The sequence below is a fragment of the Ursus americanus genome, chromosome 35, assembly GCF_024610735.1.
Source record: "Ursus americanus isolate L20-20 chromosome 35, mUrsAme1.1.p, whole genome shotgun sequence".
Taxonomy (NCBI): Eukaryota; Metazoa; Chordata; class Mammalia; order Carnivora; family Ursidae; genus Ursus; species Ursus americanus.
Genome location: NC_142161.1, coordinates 15,574,768 through 15,587,394, shown reverse-complemented (window position 1 = coordinate 15,587,394; position 12,627 = coordinate 15,574,768). Strand labels below are relative to the sequence as shown.

The window sequence follows — 12,627 nt, the reverse complement described above, 5'->3', positions numbered from 1 at the left end:
AGAGAGGAGAAAGGCTCTGTTGTCTGTCATTGTTCTGTTGTGGTTTAGGTAACGCAGGAGGCAACACAAGTGAAGTGGATGGACCTTTTTTGCTCTGCATCATTTCATAGTATTGAAAAATCTCACATAAAAAAGGAGCAAATAGGCCCAACCAAAGAAATAACCAAGCTCTTTCTAAAGGAAAGTGCACGTTATTATAAAGAGGCAAATGGCACTAATGATGAACTGAGTAATCTATGAAAAATGCTGCTGAATATTACATTTATTACTAGAACAATTGCAGCAACTTAAACATCACATACAATACCTACCATTTTGCAATTTAGAGTAAATATAGTTTTTAACTATACAATTGTAGCATCAACTCTGATTCTCGAGGCTCTGCTACTCTAACCTTATGTTCTGTTTAACCCAAAGACAGCAAGTTGGAAGCTAGGATTGAAGCAGAATTAAGAGTTGGGCAAATTTTCTTTTGGTGGTAAGAGAGCATTACGGTCAATTTCTACTTTGAGAATGTGGAAGTGATTTTTTAAACATTAGAGCTGACTACAAAGGAGAACTGTTTATTCAAAAGCTAACAAATGTTTTTGAAGCCAATCAAAATATAATCATTCCGCAATTTAATTTTCAATTTTTCAGATTTTTTAACCAGAAAATGGAGAGACAGCATAGATATATGATAAATGATGGGATATTACATAGACAGGGATCAAATTAATAATAGTTCCTATGAAAAACTGCTCTTAATCTTCTTTCATATTGCCTTGGTAGACATATACCTGCCTTAATCAGTAATTACTTTCATTAGTATTGGTATAATTTTTGTCACTACAAACTTTTTCATTTGTTTGCTTGAATTTAGAATGATTTAATTTTTATTTGTTTCATTTAATTATTTCAATGATACAAATTTTTAAATAGGTAACATTTAGTAAAATATAATTAGAAAATTTTAAAAGATGAAGTGGTTTACTCTGACAAGTTTCCCTCCCACCCCCTGAAATCTGTCTATCTAGTTCTAGCTTAATCCTTCACATACAACCATTATTGTTAGGTTCTTTTGTAGTCTTCCAGAATTTCTTTATGCAAATATTAGAAAATACTAATAGAGATTCTACCTCTTCCACAGTGGTAGTATGCTATTCAGTGTTCTACACTCTTCACTTAACAGTATATTAGGTGGTCTTTCCATATCGGAACACAGAGATGTTCTCCCTTCTTCTTTTTCTTCCTTTTTACAACAGCGTAGTATTCCACTGTATAGATGTACTATAATTTAAGCAACATCTATTAGTGGACATTTAGGTTGTTCTCAATATTTTCCTTTTTATAATAACCTTGTATATTTGTTATTCTTTTATGTGCACAAAAAGAGGTAAAAGATAGAATCCCAGAAGTGAAATTTCTAGATCAAAGAATATATTTGCATTTGTAAATGTGATGAAAACTGCCAAACGGCCCTCTGTAATAGTTCCAATCTATACTCCCTCAATAGTGTACAAAAGTACCTGTTTCCACATACTGTGCCAACAAAGGATAATATTAAACTTTTGAAATTCTGCCAATCCAGTAGGTAAAAAATAGTACTGTTCTACAGTTTTAATTTAAATTTCTGTTATGAGTGAGGCCAAATATCTTTTCATATATTTTAGAGCCTGTTGTGTTTCTTTTCCTGTTAATCCTCTCTTCAGATACTTTGCCCATATTTCTTTTAGGGTGCTGATATTTTTATTGATTTCTAAGAGCTCTTCATATTTTTGGAAATGTGCCCTCTGTTGTGCTATGAGTTGGCAAATATTTTCCCCTACTTGTCATCTGTCTTTTAACTTTGCATATGAAGGTTTTTTTCCATAGAGAAAGTCTGATGTTTATGTCGCCATATAAGCCCTTTGTGGTCCTGTCTTTTTTCTCCATCCCCACTCCAAGGCTATGAAGAAGCCCTCCCTTGCATTTTGTAGTACTTCTATGGTTTCTTTTTTCAATTTTTTCCTTTTTAAAATATTTAATATTAATATTTAAACTTTATCCTTGTGGAGGGTATAATATATAGATCTAAGTTTATATTCTTCCAGATGGCTATCCAGTTATCCTATCTCCAGTTCTGGAATAATCCATCTTTTCTCCCCACTGACTTGATATACTCCTTTTACCAGATGCTAAAGCCAATGTGTTTGGTCTATTTCTGGACTTCCTATTTAGTTACCTTGACCCTGTGTGTCTGTCATACATGGAGTACTAGTTCATCTAACATAACAAATACAAACACAATCAAGAGTATACTACAAGAACTATACTTACTCTTAAATGCTCTTAATGATATTTGTATTTTCACACTGCAAGTATTTTGCTGTATTTAGCCACTGCTCACTCTAACTCACCATCCAAACATATATCCCTTCCTTAACTGCCCCAGGAAATATGTCCATTATTATGTTGAAGCAGACATTGATTGTCACTCAAGTTTTGGGAAAATACAGCTGAGACATCACCAATTTTTCAATTAAAACTACAAATTGAAGAATATGTATGGCAGGGAGCTGTTTTCTCTTTCTGAATACGCCTTTAAGGGTACAGAGTATGGGGTGTTCATACATCTCAGCGTGCTTTCATTCAGCATCTCATAGTGGTTTACAGCCACAGAAATCTGTGAAACACGCTGCTCTCCCTTTCTGAGGGTACTCCACGATGACTTTAAAGCCTAGCCATTAAAGGCATTTGAAAGGGCACTTACTATTTAGTACCCCGTAAACATATATTTTGATTTTCTTTCATACTGTTTAATGGCATAATATTCGGCAAGGATCTGTGGAAACCAGCTAGCAATCACAACAGACACACTCCAAGGAGGAGTACCAGCACTTCCTAGATTGTGTTTCTCTCCCTTCCCACAGCAGAAGGGCTGCAGCCGATTTCATCACTGTGCCAAATATTCATAAGCCTGTTGTCTGTTATTGGTTTAATGTAGTACATTCACACAGATTGAAGTTGATTTTCAGTAAAGGTCTATAAATAACACTCTTCGGCTGTGATCTTGAGGCTTTTGAGATCAGTTTTCCCACTTCCACCCCTCCTTCTTACCAAGCATTTCAACACTGGGGAGAAGATTAATGTCCTCGCAACAAAAGATGACTTTTGGAGCAGAACCTACCCAATAATCAGAAGTGGCAAGTAAAAGAGGGAAGGTGGTGACCTCTCTCAGTGAGATGAACAAGAAGAAACTGGAGGAGCCTTTCCTTTTGCTTAGAAAGTACCCAAACCACTCATTGCAGGAAGCGTTTGGCTACCAATCACTTCTCTGAGACCCATTACAAAAGGTGAGCAAATCTGAAAGCTCTCCCCCTCCCTCCCCAATTAGTTCAGATTGCAGTCGACCTTCAAAGATATCCATTGCAGGGGTGTTTTTCTGGTGATGATGCTTTGAAAATAGTTTTCTTTTTGAAGGGCTTTCTATTCTCTCCCCATGGCAACTTTTGAAAATTTGTTAAAACGCACACGCACACAAACCTCTTAGGCTATCTACAAGCTCTCTAGGTGAGTGGGAACAAATGGCAGCCTTACAAAGAAGTGCACCCAGGACAACTGCACGGTTCTGATCATTTGGGTATCTCTCTCACATACAGGCCCCCGGGAGCCCCCGATGCAGCGTTAGCGATTTTTTTTAAGTACACAATGAGATAAGTTAGGTGGAGACCAGGTTGTTTGTTTGCTTGTCTAAGTATAAAGTAGTTTGGCTGAACTGCTCTTCCAAACCAACAAGACGGATTTCTTACTGCACCAGTATCTACATATAGCAATGGAGGAAAGAAAGCAAAAGCACTTATACCTTCAGGGCATAATGACACTAGAAACTGACGAGAGAGAATTTGTGGGAAAGACAGTCCCAAGGGTTTAGGGGAACCACGGATTATTCAGAACTGTTGGGATATAGTGGCATTAGTCCTAGCACCCAAGTCATGGTAAGACTCATTACATCGACAGAAACCTCCCCCACATAGATGCACCTCTAACCGACTCCACATGGTGAAAGAAATCATGCACACTTCACAGTTTTGGGTAAATACTTGCCTCATTTCAAGCATCGTAACTTTCTGCTGATGTCCTTTTCCTGGGGGCCCTTATTTAAAAATGCTCTTTAAATTAGGTATCGAGAAGAAAGCAAAAGGCTACAGTACACTTCAGTGTGGTATAATTTCTAGGAGCGAAAAAAATGGCTGTTTCTATTTTATATTTTCTGCCTCAACACCAAGTGTCATGCCGAGAATTACTCTAGGGCTAGGATTTAATGGCCATGCCAGGAATTGGAAGCAGCACCTGTGGACCAGAATTTAAATCCCATGGACGATTTTTCTTGATGCTTTTATAGAGCATGAATGAGGATGTAATTTAAAAATAAGCTCTGCATCCTATTTAAAAAGATAAGAAGGAGCTGGATGTGTGTAAATGTTTGGATTAAATATGACCATAGACTGCACTGTATTTAAATGGCTTGGCACTTTAAACATGATGGAATCAGGCTTCATAATGGTGCAAGCATCTACCTAATGGAACTAAATTTGCAATATAGGTGCATAGTGGAAAAGAAGGACAGACAAGTGGCACTGAGAATCTAAGTGAGACGGCATCAAAGAATGAAACATATTGAGTTTAATGATTGACCTTATCGGAGGCTTTCTGCTCTGACAATGAAGATGTGAATTATCCTATTATTCTAAGCAGATGGATCATCTTATTAATGCACCCTAGCCTTTCACATTTTTATTTAACTTTAAATTAAATTGAACAATTTCAGTAACATCCCTTTAAGGAAACAGAAGCTGATTCTAGAAATATTTTCTGTGGAGCTTTAATATATTTTTTTCTTCCCAGAGACACAGTTTCAGCTCTGCCACACTCTAATGCTTTGGCTTTCATTTGGATATGGTGGAGGTGTCTTGGAAGTTTCTCTGTAAATTCCGTCAAATCCAGAGGAGCTGAAGGAGATTCTAGGAGCCTGTGCTTCTCTTAATGACTCCACATGGAGCAGCATCTTTGGAATTCTGATTTTGACACTGTCGGCCACTTGACAGCCCCTGCTACAAGGAGCAGCATGAGCCACAATCAAATGTTTCCTGAATTCATCCTCAGTATAACTCTCCCCTTAAACCAAAATTAGGCAGTAAAGTAATATTTGTTTAGAAACACTTACTAGGTACCTGTTTAATACTATAAATGCTATCCTGGCAAAACCTTCACACACAAAAGAAATATTTTACTGGAAGGTCAATATCTGCAACTACTGAAAGGAAAAGAGCTGTTTCAAACTCACCGACAAAGGCTTCTGTCTTAGCCCCCATTCCACTCTCTTTTCTTTTTTTTCTTTTTGGTTTTGTTTCCTTTCAGCATATTTTGGGAACTAATCAGCTTTATAAAAGGTACCACTGTTAATCTACTGTTTGTCTTGGTCTTCATTGCAGCTCCTTAAAAGATAGAGTGCAAACAAAGCAAGAATTAAGGTCATTCCATTTAAATCCTTCAGAGAGGAAGACAAGGCTAAATTATTGCTGAGGACTACAGAGAGGAGGGCTGGAGGAATCCAGGATAAAAAAAACCCCCTCATTGTTTATTATTTGCCAGCCTCAGAGCAGCCCCCATTCCCATATTTGTGAAGGGATTACCCTCCCACCTTCAGAGATTAATGGGAAGCCCACACAAGTCCCTGGCCCACAGTCCACACTGCTCCAAAGCACATTCTCCAGGAAGGTGGACCTTGGAGTACCCTCACCGGGGAGACCCACAGTAGGACACGGCTCACACCCTGCATGCAGCCTGATGTGATTCTTCCTCCGACTGCTAGAGGTACACGAGCAAACATAACTGTTAAGGGAATTCCAAGCTTGCACAGAGGCAAAACCACATCTTAGCAGGTGGTAGCTATGTATGTGAAAATCTTAGCATGCATCAGACATAAAAAGGGGAGAGGAGCAAAAATAAAAAAAAATAATCCACGTGAGAGCATCGCAGTGGCATGTGATACTGGGCCCATTTCTTCTACAGCCTGATTACAACCCTACTACCAATATTTTGAGACAGAAGTCAGTTTAAGTGCACTTGAATTTTTTTGTTAAGATTTTATTTATTTATTTGAGTGAGAGAGAGAGCGTGCACGCGCGCGCACACACACACACACACACACACACGCACGCAGAAGTGGGGGCAGGGAGGCAAAGGGAGAAGTAGACTGCCCACTGAGCAGGGAGCCAGATGTGCGGCTTGATCCCAGGGCCCCAGGATCATGACCCAAGCCAAAGGTAGACACTTAACCGACTGAGCCACCCAGACACCCCTTGAATATCTTTATTTGTTGTTGCTATAGTTGTTCATTAAATATCACTAAAATATATTAGTCTTAAATTTTTTTAATGTGGCAATGGGTTGATCTGTTTAAGTGAATGATTCACTGTAAAGTTTTGCCTTTAAAGAATTAAGGTCAGGAAGCAGAAAGCACTGTCTGTAACCAACAGAGAAGCAGATTCTCAATTCCCAGTATTTAGTAAGGCTTGACACAGAGTAAATGCACAATAAGAATTTGTTACATGAAGAAAAGCTGGGGTATTTTGGAATGCTGTAATAATAATAGTAATAATATTAATAATAATTAATGTTTACTGAATATTTATAATGTAAATATGTGCTAAGCCCTTCACTTATTTACCTTATGTAATCCTAATACCAACATCATTTGGTTATTATCCCCATTTTACAGATGAGAAAAATCAAAGCTCCATGAAGTTAAGTTACTTGCCCAAGGCCACATAAGTAAGCAGTAGCAAAGCCAGCCTACAGTCCATACTGTCTTACTCAGAACGCTCTGTTCTTAAGCTATGCTGCTGCCCTTTCAAAGCAGCATTTCTTAGCTTGATTTTAGAAAATACTCTGTGACTGTTGCTTTTTCAATGACATTCTATCAGAAGAACAAATTACCCTTAGAGAGAATAAGGGTTCCATCTTTAGCCGAGATATGAGACAAGAAGAGACTTCCTTCATAGTGACTTCAAATTTTGTCCTCATCTCCCAGAAGAATTTAACTACTCATAAAATACGGTGACAATTTTGGTGCTGCTTTGTTGAAAGTCATGTGAATAAATTTCCTGAAAGGTGCAATGCTTCTTAAGAGATATCTTACCTCCAGCAGTTACCACACACACACACACACACACACACACACACACACACACACACACAGAGTGTGTGTGTGACGGTTTTTCCCCAGACAGAATATCTGTTTGCAAAACCCTTGGCATATGGTGGGTCTGCCTGGCTTTCTACAGTGTTTGATTATGACTGGCCTAGCTAATTCATTTCATTGTACGTTCACTCCTCTTTGGAAGCTGAACAGGATTAAATTGCATTTCTGAAGTTTTAGCAAATCACCGTGTGATTTAAATTAGAACAAAGACAAACACTCATTTTTTCCTGAGAAAATTGTTACAGCATTTCTGGCCCAGCAGGAATGTTTGTCCAGAGACTCTTACAGTCTTTGTCATTGGGATGCCCAGTTCTAAGTATATTAACCATTCAGTAATAAATGTAGAATCCATAACCAAAGACTAAGCAGAATGAAAAGCCATACATGAAATCGATGTTGCCTCTTGAAAAATCCTAAAACCCCATTTTTTAAAACAGTCCAATTTATTCTCCCTCCAAACTTTATTAGCTTACAGACTAGACCAAAGAGTACTGAGTTATATCCATGTATTTAATAACTTCTCCGCTTCCGAGGAAAGTGCTACAAATATGGTATTTCTAAGTCACTAATAATAAAGTAATAGTTTCTGGAACTAAAAGCTAAGAGATACTTGCTGTTGTTTTTAAGTATATCTTACTGAGCTATTCAATAATTAATTTTTAGCATGATTATTTACTCAGTCTCATCTGTACCATACGTAGTAATACTACTGGCCCTTCCAAATAAAATGAGTCGATAAACAGCAAGAATTAAGAAGGTGTTCTCCTTTATGGCATCTAGAGCAGCTCTATAACAGAAAAGCTTTAAATTATAAAGGCCATTTAACTTTCCTAAATTCAAGACATGGTGTTTTGCTTAGAACCTCTGGATGCTTGTTTCATGTGGCACAATTTTTATAGCATTTTAATATTATGAGCGTCAAGTTTTTGAGGATGAGAGACCAGAGCCCACCATTGAAACAAGCACGTTTTATCCCTTTTCATTTTCAAATATAAGTCTCCAGATTCTGCCATGAGTTTATGGTGATGGTGACTTGGTCCTATATTCCATAGGCGGCACAGAAGTGCTCTTCATTTTGCAGTGAAATTTATCAAGCTAGTCATTAGATGAGCTTCTAGGGTTTTCCTGCTGGAGAGGCAGTCACCCCTAAAGGTGAGTTGAATATAAAATAAAATATGTTGCTATGGTAATGTAACAGCTTCCTTTAATGGACATTTCATCTTAAAGAAAACAGAAAAGATTCTTCTCTCTTTCCCCTTGCAAAATAAAGGAAAAGAATACAAAATACAGTAAATTGAACTTCTGCTTATACTTCCTAGGCATTGGTGTTATTTAAACATCACATTTAGGAAATTTTGTATTGTCCGAAAATGACTAAAAAGGAAATTTGTTTTCAAAGAAATTGTCCCCAAGGTGAGACAAGCACACAAAGTGCAAACAAACACCAATTTGGGGGGAAAACACTTTGAGAGATACTGAATTAGTACTTCAGGATATCAACATTCCTTTCTTCAAAATAAGGCCTACAAATGAATTACTATGTATCAAAGTGACAGTATTTTTACTAATGAAAGATTTCCAGAGGACCAAAAGGTTATTTGACAATTAATCAACCCACGGCTATATTTTGTTTGCTTTATGAAAGACAACCAATTGGCCACATGTAAATGATTTTGTAAGTATCCCCCTAGGGAAGTGTGGATCAAGATAGTAGACCAAATACATGCGTGTACTCCTAGCCACACCCCCTGAAAACAGATATTTTAACAGAATAGATTCATGGATAAAGGAAATTTTCATCTGCAGACAAAAAATTCTAAAGAAACTAGAAGACAGAAAAGCAAAGGGGATGGTACTCACTGAGAACAAAACCAGAGAGAAAGAAATACAGCCCAAACCTGGAGCAGGAGTGAAGTACAGATTCAGAGAAGTCTTACTCTTAAGAGTAGGCCCTAGAGGGGTCTTGAAGGTTCACCAAAGAACTGTTGTTGGAAGAACAAAGGCTAGTAGATGTCCCTTTTCCCCTTGTTTATACAGAGCTGCTGGCAGGAGCTGCTTTTAACCCCTGGCTAAACCCTCAGAACAGCTCTCTCCAGAAATGTCTTGCCTATGGGCTCCCTGTGTGGGTGCAAGGCCCTGAAACAGGAGGATGATAGAATGTAAGTAACTCTTGACTAGCACAGACAGGAAAAGAGGTGTGCTAAGGAAGCACCTCTACCTGCCTCAGCATCAGAATTAAGCACTCCTTATTTTCGCACTGGGCAAGGGTTGAAAGGACTAGTCTATAACCTGTGGCTCCACCCCCGGGCACCGCAAAAGCAGCCTGCGAGTCTCAGTCAGCCCTCCTAGTCAAGGGACAGGCTTATTTGTAGGACAAACCAATAAATACTGCTTCAGAGGAGACCTGTATTGGCTGCCTACATTAATGAGCCTAGTCTTTCATCATTAATTATGTTAAATGAACAAGTAAAGTTTACGTGATATTGAAGGAAAACTAACAGCATTTTAACAACGACAGGAATAATGATGAAAAGCTTCCTTGAGGATTAAAGATAATTAAAGGAATAAAAGAAAACTGAAAAAATAAATTCTAGTATCTTCAAAAAGACATGAGGCTATTGTATCCATCAGACAAAAACAGAATACGATCTAGTGCAATAAGACCAAAAAAGAAAAATATTAAAAAACAGAGAGAAAAAGAAATGAGGTGCATCTACCTCTACCTGAAAGGAAGAGACAGGCTGTTCTTGTTTGTAGACATACAATCTCCTACCTAGATAATACAACGGTTACTAAAACATTACTAAAATTAACAAGAGTGGTTAGCAAGCTAGCTGATAGAAGATCAATAAACACAAATCAATAGCTTTACTACAAGCCAAGTGGGGAGACACTGTGGCGTAGCTAACCTAACTTTCATTCTTCTTCTTTCCCCCTTGCTGCCCCTCTTGCCACTTGAAGGTAGTGACGTGACACAGTTATGGCTAGTGAGGAGTGGGCCAACTCTCCTGAGGAGTTTTTGCATTCCTGATAAAGAAATTACAACTTTCCCATCTCCTTCTCCTTCTTGTACAAATGCTGACATGGGGCTACACCTGCACTGAGCATCTTTTGAAGATAAGGCCACAAGAGACAAAAGAAGAGACACATCCCCTGCTTAACAGAGCTGGGAAACCAACACTGGCAGCTGCTTACCTGTGGACCTTTTGTTATGTGAGTAAAATAAGAGGCTGTTTCTTTAAGCCACATTTGGGTTTTCTGTTGTTTGTGGCCAAACACACTCCTAAGTGATACATATGTAATAACCAATGCAATGGAAAAAGTATTTCATGCACAAAGGAAGTAAAAACTGTAACATTAGAAATAAATACAAGAAATATGCAAGACCCAGAAAGGGGCGCCTGGGTGGCTCAGTCGTTGGGCGTCTGCCTTCGGTTCAGGGCGTGATCCCAGCGGTCTGGGATCGAGCCCCACATCAGGCTCCTCTGCTGGGGAGCCTGTGTCTTCCTCTCCCACCCCCCCTGCTTGTGTTCCCTCTCTCGCTGGCTGTGTCTCTCTCCATCAAATAAATAAATAAAATCTTAAAAAAAAAAAAGAAATATGCAAGACCCAGAAGAAGAAAATGACAACAAAAAAAGGCTTCAAGAAAATGGACGGACCAGTTTCTGATTGGGAAGACTTCCTAGATAAAGATTTTAATTTAAAAGCTAATGTAATATTAATAAAAATTCTAATAGAATCTTTAATGGAATGTGACGAGCTGATACTAAAATTCATCTGAAAAGGAAAATGAGCAAAAATAAACCTACAAAATTTTTGGAAAAATGAAGACAATTTATTCTATCAGCTATCAAACATACTGTGAAATTCCATTATTTAAAGCAGTGTAATCTTGGTGTAGAAATATGCAAATATACTAATGGAACAAATAGAAAATCTGAAGACTCTTGAATATGCAGAATTTTGTATATATAATAAAGGTGGCATTTCAAACCATCAGGAAAGAATGGATATTTAATATGCTGTTGGGAAAGTAAAGTATTCATTTTATAAGAATAAAGTTTGTTCACTATATCACACACATAATTCTAGTTATATGAAGACCCATATGTAATAAAATTTAAAGCACTGGAATAAAATAAATGAGAATTTAGAAAATTTTATAAAGATAAAGATTAACATATATGATTGACATGAAGGCACTATACACAAAGTTAAAACACAAACCATAGCTTGAAAGAAATGCCTTCAAATGTTTTCAACATGTACAGCAGAAAAAATATCAATATCAGTAATTATAAAGAGTTCTTACACATCAACAAAACGACAAACTCAATAGGAAAATGGACAAAGATTTTAAACAAACAGGTGAATAAACACAGAGTTAAAAATACAAAAAGATATTTAATCTCATTAATAAATAGAAAATTGCAAATTAAACAGAGTTTTTGCCATCATACTAGCAAAACTTGGACAGAGTGTTAATATACAGTTGTCAGGGGCGCCTGGGTGGCTCAGTCAGTTAAGCAGCTGCCTTCCGTTCAGGTCATGATCTCAGGGTCCTGGGATCAAGCCCCTCATAGGGTTCCCTGCTCAGTGGGGAGTCTGCTTCTCCCTCTGCCCCTGCACTCACTCTCGCTCTTTCTCTTTCTCTCTCTCTTGCACATACTCTCTCTAGTAAATAAAATCTTTAAAAAGAAATACAGTTGTCAATGGGTAGAAAATTGTATACTCTCATACACAATTGTAGAAGTGAATGGATATAACCATTTTGGGGGAAGGCAATCAGATATTTCTACCCATGTTGAAAATGCACATGCACTTTGACCCAGTGATACCATGAATTCTCTTTTAACTCTATCACTCATCTTACTATCACAGTCAATGTTCCTGGAGGAATATTCTGTAGTCACTTTTAACAGTATAGCTTATTACATTTATCCACCCCCAATTCTATTGGAAATCTTCTGGTGGGAGTCATAAAGCTACCTAACTATCATACACAATGACATCTTTTAAGTACTTGTCCTTTATGTCCTTGAAATATTTGATGCTGCGGACCATTCTTTCCTTCCGTTGGCTTCTAATTCTCTTTACTCTTGTTTTTTCCTTCTAACTCTCAATCTCTTTTGCTCACTCCTCTTTCTTTGATCCTTCAAAGTTAGTGTTCCTCAAAGATCATTGCCTGCTCTTCTCTTTCTTACTCTACCTCGAGGCTTGGCTGAGCTCAACCTACGGATTTAATTTCTATTTACATGTTTGAGAGTCTAAAATAACCAACATCTTCAGTCCAAACCCCCTACTGAATTCTAGGTCCTTATTTATACTTCCCTTCTAACATCTCCACCAGGCTATTCCACAGGTATTCCAACAATCTCAGTAAGATGTTTCTCTTTATATAT

The 12,627-nt window shown here is 37.7% G+C and overlaps 1 long non-coding RNA gene across 1 annotated transcript in view; it reads right to left on the bottom strand.

Moving 5' to 3' along the window:
• The window catches only part of LOC148107120 (uncharacterized), a 76,280-nt gene extending 70,886 nt beyond the window's left edge, over window positions 1-5,394 (bottom strand). The window contains exon 1 of the long non-coding RNA XR_015723090.1: window positions 5,306-5,394. This is a non-coding gene — a long non-coding RNA (uncharacterized LOC148107120). The remainder of the gene's footprint in view (window positions 1-5,305) is intronic.
• Window positions 5,395-12,627: the final 7,233 nt, after the last annotated feature.